Here is a 13,577-nt window from a genome sequence, read left to right as displayed (position 1 = left end):
TTGGTCAGGGATATTTGCTTACGCTTTTCCTCCTCTCCCACTCATTCCCTTTCTAGTCAACAAACTGAGTCAAAACAAACTCAAACTAATACTCCTAGCACCAACGTGGGTTCACCAACCGTGGTACACCACACTGTTGAACCTCTCAGTAGTACCTCACATCAAACTCCCAAACAGACCAGATCTGTTAACACAACACAAACAACAGATCAGACACCCCAATCCAGCATCGCTCAACCTAGCAATCTGGCTCCTGAAGTCTTAGAAATTGGCTATCTAAACCTTTCAAATTAGTGTATGGAAGTCATTAAACAGGCAAGGAAACCAACAACAAGGCATTGTTATGCTAATAAATGGAAAAGGTTTGTTTTCTACTGCCAAGCAAACCAAATCACACCATTAGATGCCTCCATACAAAACATTGTGATTTATTTATTCCACCTACAAAAAGCAAATCTTGCTTTTTCCTCAATCAAAATTCATCTCACTGCAATCTCTTCTTACCTGCAGATTAAACATACAAAGTCACTTTTTAGAATACCAGTTATCAAAGCCTTTATGGAAGGGCTAAAAAGGATCATACCTCCAAGAACCCCACCAGTGCCTTCGTGGAATCTTAATATTGTACTTACACGACTCATGGGCCCACCTTTTGAACCCATGCATTCTTGCCAAATCCAATTCTTAACCTGGAAGGTAGCATTTCTAATAGCCATCACTTCGCTCCGAAGAGTTGGCGAAATACAGGCGTTCACTGTCGTAGAACAATTTATACAAGTACACAAACATAAAGTGGTTCTCCGCACTAATCCGAAATTTCTACCAAAAGTCATTTCACCATTTCATTTAAACCAAACTGTGGAACTCCCAGTCTTCTTCCCACAGCCAGACTCTGTAGCAGAAAGAGCACTGCATACATTAGATATAAAAAGAGCACTAATGTACTATATAGACAGAACAAAACCATTTCGTAAAACTAAGCAATTGTTCCTTGCTTTCCATAAACCCCATGCTGGCAACCCCATATCCAAACAGGGAATAGCCAGATGGATAGTCAAATGCATACAAACCTGTTACCTCAAAGCTAAAAGAGAGTTACTCATTACACCAAGGGCACACTCCACTAGGAAAAAAGGAGCAACAATGGCCTTTCTAGGTAACATACCAATGACCGAGATTTGTAAGGCAGCCACTTGGTCTACTCCTCATACGTTTAGCAAACACTACTGTGTAGATGTGTTAGCAACACAACAAGCCACAGTAGGACAGGCTGTACTAAGAACATTATTTCAAACGACTTCAACTCCTACAGGCTGACCACCACTTTGGGGAGGATTACTGCTTTGTAGTCTATGCACAGCATGTGTATCTGCAGCTACACATGCCATCGAACGTAAAATGTCACCCAGTGTACATCTGTTCGTGGCATGTTCCGCTGCAGATTCTCATGCGCCCTCCCACCTCTCCGGGAGCCTGTAGCTGTTCAGTTGCAATTGTAAATTGTATATATGTAAATAAACATTCCTTTAGCACAAACTATGTACATACATATCTATTCTATTGCATGGACATCTTTAGTATTCTCTACCACTCCTACCTCACCCTATGCGGGAAAACAATCTAAAATGGAGTCGATGCCCATGTGCAATGGAACCGATAGGGAGGAGTCACTCGGTCCCGTGACTCGAAAAGACTTCTTTGAAGAAAAAAACTTGTAACACTCCAAGCCCAACACTAGATGGCAGGAACAGTGTACAGCATGTGAATCTGCAGCCGAACATGCCACGAACAGATGTACACTGGGTAAGTGAAAATATATGTTCGATGGCATATGTTGCTGCAGATACACATGTTTAGCACAGTCCGCTGCCTGGTGTTGGGCTCGGAGTATTACAAGTTGTTTTTCTTCGAAGAAGTCTTTTTTGGTCACGGGACCGAAGGACTCCTCCCTCTTCGGCTCCATTGCGCATGGGCGTCGACTCCATCTTAGATTGTTTTTTTTCCGCTGTCGGGTTCGGACGTATTCCTTTTCGCTCCGTGTTTCGGTTCGGAAAGTTAGTCAGAATCTCGGAAGAAAGCGTCGGTATTGTTCCGTTCGGTATCGGGATAGTTAGGTACATCGACACCGATCATCGGAAGACTTTGGGGTAGCTTCGATCCCCCATCGGGGCCTGGTCGGCCTGACCGCGTGCGACATCGAAGCCGATGGAACGGACCCCGTTCCGTTTCTGCCCAAAATGTCACAGTAAGTATCCTTATACAGATCAGCACTTGGTCTGTAACTTGTGCTTGTCCCCCGAGCACAAGGAGGATACCTGTGAGGCCTGTCGAGCCTTCCGGTCCAGAAAAACACTCCGGGACCGAAGAGCCAGGCGTCTACAAATGGCGTCCACGCCGACAAAACAACGTTTCGACGACGAAGAGGAAACATTCTCGGTTCCGGACTCAGAATCCGGAGACTCCGACGTCGAACAACAACAACAAACAGTGAGTAAGACGTCGAAAATAAAGACCATCGAAAAAACAAAAGCCCAGGGGACGCCACTGCCAACAGGCCATGGCTCGACCCATAAAACCGGCGACCCGTCGAAGGCGCCGAAAAAGGGCACGCCCATAGCGAAGACACCCGACTCCGGTCGAGGGACCGCCATGGAGCAACCTCGGAGCCGAGATAGCGGCTCCGAGAAGCAAAAACAAGATGCCGGCACCGAAAAACATCGGCACCGAAAAACACTGCCGAAAGCCACAAAAATTCAGTCGGTACCGAAGCCGAAAAAAGATTCTCTCTCGGCGCCGAAAAGTTCCACACCTCCTTCCTACACAGAGGAACAAGGGATAAGTGGCCAGATGCACAGATTTGGACAAGAGCTCCAAAGTGTAGAATCAGACTACACACAAAAGAGACTGTACATCCAACAAGACACAGGGAAGATATCAACTCTTCCCCCAATAATGAGAAAAAGAAGGATCGGATTTCTCAAGGATGACGCACAACCACAAGCCAAAGTGGTTAAAAAAGTCACGCCTCCGCCCTCTCCACCACAACAGGCATCGCCGGCACAAACTCCGCCACAAATGCACTCACCAGCGCAAACTACTGTAAGTCAAGATAACCAGGATCAAGACGCTTGGGACCTATACGACACCCCAGTGCCGGACAATGATCCCGATTCATACCCCACAAAGCCGTCACCGCCAGAGGACAGTACCTCATACTCGCAACTGGTGGCTAGGGCAGCAGAATTCCACAATGTCCAACTGCATTCCGATCCTATAGAGGATGATTTTTTATTTAACACCCTCTCGGCTACACATAGCCAATATCAATGTCTCCCAATGCTACCAGGGATGTTACGGCACGCAAAACAAATTTTTGAAGAGCCCGTAAAATCAAGAGCCATCACCCCAAGGGTGGATAAGAAATACAAACCACCACCCACAGACCCAGTGTTTATTACTTCGCAGTTACCACCTGACTCCGTAGTAGTAGGGGCAGCTCGCAAAAGAGCAAATTCCCATACATCTGGCGACGCCCCACCTCCGGACAAAGAAAGCCGAAAATTTGATGCGGCAGGAAAAAGAGTAGCATCACAGGCAGCCAACCAGTGGCGCATCGCAAATTCTCAAGCGCTGCTAGCCCGATATGACCGCGCACACTGGGATGAGATGCAACTTCTCATAGACCATCTTCCCCAGGAATACCAAAAAAGGGCGCAGCAAATAGTTGAAGAGGGACAAACGATCTCAAACAATCAAATCCGCTCTTCAATGGACGCAGCCGATACTGCAGCGAGAACAGTCAACACTGCTGTCACCATAAGGAGACACGCTTGGCTCCGCACTTCAGGGTTCAAACCTGAAATCCAGCAGGCTGTCCTTAATATGCCCTTCAACGAGAAACAACTTTTTGGCCCTGAAGTGGACACAGCCATTGAAAAACTTAAAAAGGACACAGACACGGCCAAAGCCATGGGCGCACTCTACTCCCCGCAGAGCAGAGGCTCTTTTAGAAAAACTCCATTTAGAGGGGGGTTTCGTGGCCAACCCACAGACACCACCAGCCAACAAACAAGAACCACACCATATCAGGGTTCATTCCAAAGGGGAGGTTTCAGGGGATATAGAGGGGGTCAATTCCCAAGGAGTAGGGGAAGATTCCAGACTCCAAAAACACCTCCACCTAAACAGTGACTTTCAAGTCACACAACCCCTTCACTCAACACCAGTGGGGGGAAGACTAAGCCAATTCTACCAATCTTGGCAGCAGATTACAACAGACAATTGGGTATTAGCAATAATCCAACATGGCTATTGCATAGAATTCCACAAATTCCCACCAAACATCCCTCCAAAAACACGCAAAATGTCACCACAACATTTAGAACTTTTAGGACTAGAAGTTCAAGCACTACTGCAAAAGGATGCAATAGAGTTAGTACCAGTACAACAAAAAAACACAGGAGTTTCCTCCCTGTACTTTCTAATTCCAAAAAAAGACAAAACATTAAGACCAATATTAGATCTCAGGACACTAAATACCTACATCATATCGGACCACTTTCACATGGTCACACTACAAGACATCATTCCACTGCTCAAACAGCAAGATTACATGACCACATTAGACCTAAAAGATGCGTACTTTCATATACCGATACACCCTTCTCACAGAAAGTACCTAAGGTTCGTATTCAAAGGAATACATTACCAATTCAAGGTGTTGCCATTCGGAATAACAACTGCACCAAGAGTATTCACAAAATGTCTAGCAGTAGTAGCAGCACATATCGGGAGACAACAAATACATGTGTTTCCTTACCTAGACGATTGGCTAATCAAGACCAACACAGTAAAAAAGTGCACAAACAACACCACATATGTCATACAAACCCTTCACAAACTGGGTTTCTCCATCAACTATACAAAGTCACACCTCGAACCGTGTCAGACAACAATATCTAGGGGCAACCATCAACACATCAAAAGGAATTGCCACTCCAAGTCCACAAAGAGTTCAAGCATTCCACAAGGTAATAAGTGCTATGTTTCCAAACCAAAAGATACAAGCCAAATTTGTGCTAAAACTTCTAGGCATGATGTCATCATGCATAGCCATTGTCCCAAACGCAAGACTACACATGCGACCCTTACAACAGTGCCTAGCATCACAATGGTCACAAGCACAGGGTCAACTTCTAGATCTGGTGTTGGTAGACCGCCAAACATACCTCTCGCTTCTATGGTGGAACAGCAACAATTTAAACAAAGGGCGGACATTTCAGGACCCAGTGCCTCAATACGTTATAACAACAGATGCTTCCATGACAGGGTGGGGAGCACACCTCAATCACCACAGCATTCAAGGACAATGGGACGTACACCAAACAAAATTTCATATAAATTACCTAGAACTGTTAGCAGTATTTCTAGCGTTAAAAGCCTTTCAACCCATAATAACACACAAATACATTCTTGTCAAAACAGACAACATGACAACAATGTATTATTTAAACAAACAAGGAGGAACACACTCAACACAATTGTGTCTCCTAACACAAAAAATATGGCAATGGGCGATTCACAACCACATTCGCCTAATAGCGCAATTTATTCCAGGGATCCAAAACCAACTAGCAGACAACCTTTCGCGAGATCACCAACAAGTCCACGAATGGGAAATTCACCCCCAAGTTCTGAACAATTACTTTCAAATTTGGGGAACACCCCAGATAGATTTGTTCGCAACAAAAGAAAACGCAAAATGCCAAAACTTCGCATCCAGGTACCCACACCGCGAATCACAAGGCAATGCTCTATGGATGAGTTGGTCAGGGATATTTGCATACGCTTTTCCCCCTCTCCCTCTCCTTCCATATCTAGTAAACAAATTGAGTCAAAACCAACTCAAACTCATACTGATAGCACCCACATGGGCAAGACAACCTTGGTATACAACTCTACTAGACCTTTCACTAGTACCGCATGTCAAACTACCCAACAGACCAGATCTGTTAACACAACACAAACAACAGATCAGGCATCCAAACCCAGCATCATTGAATCTAGCAATTTGGCTCCTGAAATCCTAGAATTCGGACACTTAGACCTCACACAAGAATGTATGGAGGTCATAAAACAAACTAGAAAAGCTTCCACTAGACACTACTATGCATCTAAGTGGAAAAGATTTGTTTGCTACTGCCATACCAATCAAATCCAACCATTGCATGCCTCTACAAAGAACATAGTGGGATACTTACTACATTTGCAAAAAGCAAACCTCGCTTTTTCATCTATAAAAATACACCTCGCAGCAATATCTGCTTACCTACAAACTACTCATTCATCGTCTCTATTTAGAATACCAGTTATTAAAGCATTCATGGAAGGGCTAAAAAGAATTATACCACCAAGAACACCACCAGTTCCTTCATGGAACCTTAACATCGTCTTAACAAGACTCATGGGTCCACCTTTTGAACCCATGCATTCCTGTGAAATGCAATATCTAACGTGGAAAGTCGCATTTCTCATTGCAATCACATCCCTCAGAAGAGTAAGTGAAATACAGGCATTTACCATACAAGAACCATTTATTCAAATACACAAAAATAAAATAGTTCTAAGAACAAATCCAAAATTTCTACCAAAAGTAATCTCACCATTCCATTTAAATCAAACAGTAGAATTACCAGTGTTCTTCCCACAGCCAGATTCCGTGGCTGAAAGGGCACTACATACATTAGACATCAAAAGAGCACTAATGTACTACATTGACAGAACAAAGCTAATCAGGAAAACAAAACAACTGTTCATAGCTTTTCAAAAACCACACATAGGAAATCCAATCTCTAAACAAGGCATTGCTAGATGGATAGTCAGATGTATTCAAACATGCTATCTTAAAGCCAAGAGAGAATTGCCTATTACACCAAAGGCACACTCAACCAGAAAGAAAGGTGCTACAATGGCCTTTCTAGGAAACATTCCTATGAGCGAAATATGTAAGGCTGCAACCTGGTCTACGCCTCATACATTTACTAAACACTACTGTGTAGATGTACTAAATGCACAACAAGCTACAGTAGGCCAAGCTGTACTAAGAACATTATTCCAAACTACTTCAACTCCTACAGGCTAAACCACCGCTTTTAGGGGAGGTAACTGCTTTATAGTCTATGCTAAACATGTGTATCTGCAGCAACATATGCCATCGAACTGAAAATGTCACTTACCCAGTGTACATCTGTTCGTGGCATTAGTCGCTGCAGATTCACATGTGCCCTCCCGCCTCCCCGGGAAGCCTGTAGCCGTTTAGAAGTAAATCTTAAATCTTAAACATTTGTACATTTGTAAATAATTATTATAAACTTTTTATGTACATACGTATTCACTCCATTGCATGGGCACTATTTATAGCAAACAACTCCAGCCTCACCCTCTGCGGGGAAAACAATCTAAGATGGAGTCGACGCCCATGCGCAATGGAGCCGAAGAGGGAGGAGTCCTTCGGTCCCGTGACCAAAAAAGACTTCTTCGAAGAAAAACAACTTGTAATACTCCGAGCCCAACACCAGGCAGCGGACTGTGCTAAACATGTGAATCTGCAGCGACTAATGCCACGAACAGATGTACACTGGGTAAGTGACATTTTCAATATATATATATTTCACCATCACCAAAACAAGACTCCTTAGGGAGTTGCAACGCGTTGGTGGTTGTTATTTTGGGAATAAATATGCACTATTGAAACTTCATGGAGTGCAGTGAATACTTTTGGTGATGTATATTTCTCGGGACTGGTCCTCTCCGTCACTGGCACCGGCAGCAGAGTGCACCGCTCAGCAACTTTCAGACCATCTTTGCTTGAAGAGATAGATAGATATATATATCTATCTATATATATATATCTATCTATCTATCTATATATATATATATATATATATATTCAAAGTAGGTAAGTAGAAGTGGAACAAACTATTCTTTCATCCAATCCCTCTGCTTCAGTTTATCTTGAGCATAGATATTGTCATGGTACCTGTGTATGTATAGTTAAGTATAGAAAATCTATAAATACATATAAATACTTACTTTCATGACACTTTTATAATCCATAATATTGAAGACTAGAGTTTGTGGTACTGTACAGGACTGCACACCAAAATGCCCTGTTTCAGGTCAGCAGTTCGGACATTTAACTGACCAGACTGGATCAATGTAAATATGCCATTTTCGCATGCCTGCTTTGTATAGCCAGATATCTTTACCCATACTTCATCCGCAATGTCAGTGATTAGTACCTTTATCTAGTATTTTGTACTGCACTGGAAATATTTACTCCAAAGGATGTAGTAGTTTCATTGACTTACTTATCTGCGGGTGATTCTACCAGTTTCACCACATACCACCCTTGGCTAAAATCCTTGAAAAGGCATTGTCTTTCAATGACTATGCCTTTTAGACAATGTTATTCTCTCACCCACCCAGTTTCATTTCAGATCAACAAACAGGAGTGAATCTGCAATGCTGGGCTTCTGGAACGACCCTTTCATTATATTGACTTGGGCACAACATTATCCCAGTTTTTGTTGATCTGTTAAACGCCATTGATCTCCGGTGGGGGTGTTCACTATACAAGTCAGACTGATTTAACTTCTTTCTGTCTTTTCATACCAAGGAGATAAGACTGGAGCCTTGTCTCATTTGGTGCATGTGCCACAGCTGTCTGCACTTCTGTCACCGTCATTTAACACCAATTAAAGATCACTGCTTGATCTTGGCTCATCTTGTGAAGTTCTACTGCTGTGTTATGTGAATGGTACACAGGTCTGCATCAGGTTTATACAAGGCCTACAACTGTAGACAGATATGTTGGTATTCCAAATTGGATACCGTACAGTTATCTCCAAGTGAACCATTGAAAAACTATGTTGATAATGTTTGGTGCAAAGAGCAGGCCTGCCTCGCAGAGTTTGTGGTCCAGACATCTTTGGTCTAATTCTTACTCTGCTGTTAAGCTAAAACATCTGGGCTTAATGGTTGAGATCTTCAATCTCAAATTATTGGAGTTATTAAAATAAGTTTTCACATAATAATACGCTTAAACCTATTCTTCGGCTATTATCCCTAAAGAATCATTGGTGGCGGTGTAATTTGACATCTGGATAGCTGCAGTGTACTTTATTCAGGTCTCCCAAAAAGCTGTGTGATTTACTCCAGCCAAACAAATTCTTAATATTTGATTAGTGAAATAAAAGAAAGCAATAAATCACCATTACCAAATAGGAACTGTATAAGCTGTTCTGGATAGTTGTCTTTTTGGCATTTGCAATCCTTCAAGTTTTGCTCTACTATTAAAACAATGTGCATTTTAAGTGGCACACTCGAAAGGTTTGCCAGGGTATGCATAAGTACAAGAGAAAAGACAATTTTAATGTGGTATCCCTTAATCAAGATGAGTTACAAAGTAGCCTTCAAATCTTACTTTGATTTTCTGTATCACCGGGATTGGTGATGTGCAAGATGGCCTAGTCATGGATTCAGGGGCACATATCACAATCTCTTTGTCAAACATTAGGCGAATGAAGAGCCACATAAATCTAATGTTGAAACTGAAGCATTTCAAGGGGCCAAAATAGACTGCATTTATTTCTTTGAGTCTACCAATAGTGAGAGTGAGATAGACAGACGTTTTGGGAAGGTATGTAAAGTATTTAAAGGCAAAAATATTCTTGGTGAGCTGCATCAGGGGTATGCTGGAAAACAGCAGCAAGTGACTGACTGATGATGGCCTTACGAGAATGTGTACTAGATTTTAAGATTGAGTAGAATCACAGTCTGCTCTTCTGTATGTATTGCCAGGTGTGGATAAGAAAATAGAAGTTGCACCAATGTTGTGTTCAGTTGATTGTTTGGTCCGTGAGGATCACTGTATGTTTGAGCAGAGTTAGGGTGCACAGCAGGATTTTAAGCTACTTATTAAGCTTAAGGAAGATGACATTACAATAAAAAAACAAAATGAGAATTGTACCTCTAAGTGTCAGGATGGAGCTTACCAATGTTATTGGGGAAATTGGAGTTATCGGGCGTTATTTAGACAGTATTATTCAGGCTATGGATAGTTTAGGGTTATCCCCTCCTGAAATGGCTCCTAACAGAAATAACAAGCTAATAGTTTGTCTGGGTTTATGTTCCCTGAATCATGCCTCTGGCTTGATGCTCATCCCCTACCGAAAATTGGTGCTCTTTTTTGGCCTTTCTACAGGGAGCAAAAGTATTCCCTATGCTTGATCCATGCTCTGAGTTCTATTAGATTATTTTATCTCCAGCATCATATCACCTTATGGTTTTTGTCACCCGAGTGGTATCTGCCAGTTCAAGATAATACCATTTGGGCATTTTTAATGCTTTTTCGGGCCTATTATTCCAGGGTCTGAGTGGAGTCTTGGCCTTTCAAAACAATGTTCTTGTGTTTGGCTGGGTTTGCTTGAGCTCTACTTTAGGCTTGATCAAGTGTTGCAAATACTTCTAGTGGTTTGCATCTCAGTGTTGATCAGTGTGTTTCTTCTGGACAGAAGTGGGTAGAATAGTCCTTAAGCAGGATGGTATTAGCCCCAATCCTATCTAAGTAAGAGCAATTGCGGAAACCCCTGCTTCGAAGAATAGAGAGCAGAGTCTCTCTTTCCCAGGGTAGTGCAAATCTTAGTCAAATGTAATCCCAGTTTTGCTAATTTGGCTGAACCTCTTACTAGACTGTGAAGAGAGTTGTGGTTACGTGAGGCAGACAACAAGTTAAGGCTGAGTTGAAAATGAGTTGATTGATGCTCTCTTACTTCATCCATTGTTCCTGGTTTACCTGTATATGTGACCATGGATGCCAGAGAGTGTGGTTTGGGGGCTGTTATGACCCGAAGGAGTGGACAACCTGTAGCCTGTGCTCTCAAGGTGGCAAAAAGCAACATTAGTATCATTTAAAAGGAGGTGCTGGACTGCATATGGGTGGTTTAGAACATACCTGTGGGGTGCACTGTTTACTCTCAGAATGGGCCACAAGCCTTCTTTGTACGTATGCTAGTTGAAGCAAGGCTACTAGACCGGCTAGATTGGGTATAACATTCTTGGAATACCATTTTGATGTGATAATCCTTTCTGGGAAGCAGGATATTATGGATGATTTTTATTAAGACGTCCTGTTGAGAAATTTAAGACCAATTAAAATTATCTGCCGTGTTTGGTGGTAGCTGTTGATATGAAGGACAGAGAGTGAGTCTTAGAAGTCCAATGGAAACAGACAAAGGTGACAAATTGAGTGTTTCAGGGAGTTTTGAAGGATGTGAAAGAGGTGAAGCCGAAAGAAATGTGTGTAAGGAGATGTGCAAATTTTGTGAAAGTTCTGCAACGTCCATAGACAAAGCCATTCTTTTGTTAGGGGAAAACTTGGATTTTAGAGGTAAGTTAGTCCAGTTGTCTCAGGTTGGTGATTTGGGAATAGGAGAAGACTGCATTAAACTTATTGGTGGCCCAGGATTACAGAGATATTGAGCAATGGGTTCATAGATGTACCACATGCCAGGTACGGGTGCCCTCATGGTTCCAATGGAAATTCTGGGTCTTCCACTGTCGTTGCACTTCTTTTGAAGCATTGAAGGGATGCAGTGTTTGCTCCCCAGCAGAGCACTAGTGGTTGAACAGTGTCTAGAAAAGAGGATGTGAATGATGCATGTAAAGATATAGCTGAGGTTCCAAAATGTTAAGCAAACAGGTCAAGTCCTCGTATGATACCTTGCAGAAAGTCATGAGAAGACATTTTCAGGTGGGGGTGTCATTTTGGTAAAGCTTCCTCATAGCTTTAGGAAAGGTGACGCTAAATCTGGTCCAATGGAGTTGGAAGATGTTTTGAAGTCTGCTGCACATCTCTGGCTTTTGGGAAATGGTGGAATGTAGGAAAGGTGGCTCAGTTTACTCCCAATGTCACTTAGAGTGCTAGGAAGGACATGAGTGAAGAAGGTAGGTACAAGGATGTTCTCTTGGGTCGTGATTTTAGAAGAAAATGTGTTGCCCATTGCCCAGTACTTAACCTTTGTTGTTGAAGGACATTACTTGAATGTTATCTTTCTCCTTTCTCCTGATTCATTTAGTTCATTTTTCTCACAGCTATATTTTTAATGTTCATATTTGTCTGTCATGTTGTGGCTTTGTCTTGTATTTGTTTATTGATTGTCTGTTAGTTCCCTTCTTCTGAATGGGGCATTAAAAAAATGTAAGATGTATTGGGTCTGTTCTACTTAGAATGTTGTTCTAGTTAGTACAGAACATTCTTAACTTGTGAGTTTGTTGATCTGAGGGCTACGGTTGCATCCTTTTTTTAACAGTGTCTGTCAGCCTTAATAAAAGGACACTTTTGATTGCAACTGCCTTCTGTTGTCTTAAAATACCTGCCAGGCATTGCACTGCCTGCTCACTCAAAACATATCAAGCAACAGTTGCCTGTCCTGGTTTTGAAGAAACCTGTGAAATACTTTGCTGAAGATGTCGGCTTTATCAAAACTAGAAGTGTGCGTAATTTCCTTTTGCTAACTTAAAGCAAAATTAAGTGTAATGACATGAAATGCAAATCTGTCATTTTGTGCTATATTTTAGGACAAAATGCTTGCTTGCATACATTTTTGGCGTGAGGGCACTTTTAAATGATAGCAGCACGAACAAGAGCTGCTTGTGTTCTTTTGTTCCATTGCATTCGTGGTCAATTTCCACTGCAAATTGTGCCATTTGCTTTAACGATTTTCAGCGAATGCTACGTAATTGCATGAACTGGCATTATTTTGGGAATTTAGCTTGAAAGGCCTGTATAATTTAAATTTCACCTAGGTCTCATTTAAATGTGCTATTAATTGTAAGGAAGAGACAGTACATTAAATGTAAGGGTGACTATATCCACAGAACCATGTTCATCAGTCCTGAACACAGGTTAACAATCGGCAATACCACCATCAGCAGACCAGTTGTTAAACCCTAGAGCCTCCTTTCCAGCAGCATGTAGAATATAAAACATAATGATAAAATAGACCCTATCTTTAACAGATTAACACTTCAGTACACTACCCCCGGGGCTTCTGTACTCTGTTGGTTGTATTTTGTAGCTTCAAACATTGATCCCTACATTCCTTTTTCTGCTGTTTTTCCTTTCCTTAGCTGTCATCTCTGGAATTAGTCAGCATTAGTTGGCTTGCAAACAAGTTTTGTATTGTTCAGTGCCTGAAACTGTTCATGTTGCTGTTTTTATTTGTTTTATCAATACTTCTGTTGTTGATTTTTAAATGAAGTGAATGTTAAAAATAGTTCTATTAAAGCACCCTCTTCTTTAAGAGCATGTAAACTAAGTGAATTCCTGTTCCAAAGTTGCAATGGAAGAACTTTGTGTCGTACTTGCCGGGTCCCTTCAAATTAATTTTTTGCCTCGATGTCCGTTCACCTTGAAACCTGATTTTGTCTCTGGACTGTTTAACTTTCATCTGTTTTGTGTATAATGAAGCATGTTTTCATGTTTGCATGTTATGAAGACCTGGAACGAGGAGCAT

General features: G+C 41.9%; 1 protein-coding gene across 1 annotated transcript in view; it reads left to right on the top strand.

Annotated features, from left to right (window-relative positions):
* LOC138287526 (protein mono-ADP-ribosyltransferase PARP12-like) overlaps positions 1-13,577 on the top strand; it is a 266,656-nt gene that overhangs the window by 37,842 nt on the left and 215,237 nt on the right. The window lies entirely within an intron of this gene.

Source organism: Pleurodeles waltl, chromosome 4_1 (genome assembly GCF_031143425.1).
Source record: "Pleurodeles waltl isolate 20211129_DDA chromosome 4_1, aPleWal1.hap1.20221129, whole genome shotgun sequence".
NCBI lineage: Eukaryota > Metazoa > Chordata > Amphibia > Caudata > Salamandridae > Pleurodeles > Pleurodeles waltl.
Note: the sequence above shows the minus strand (reverse complement) of the source record. Positions and strands in the feature narration are given on the sequence as shown.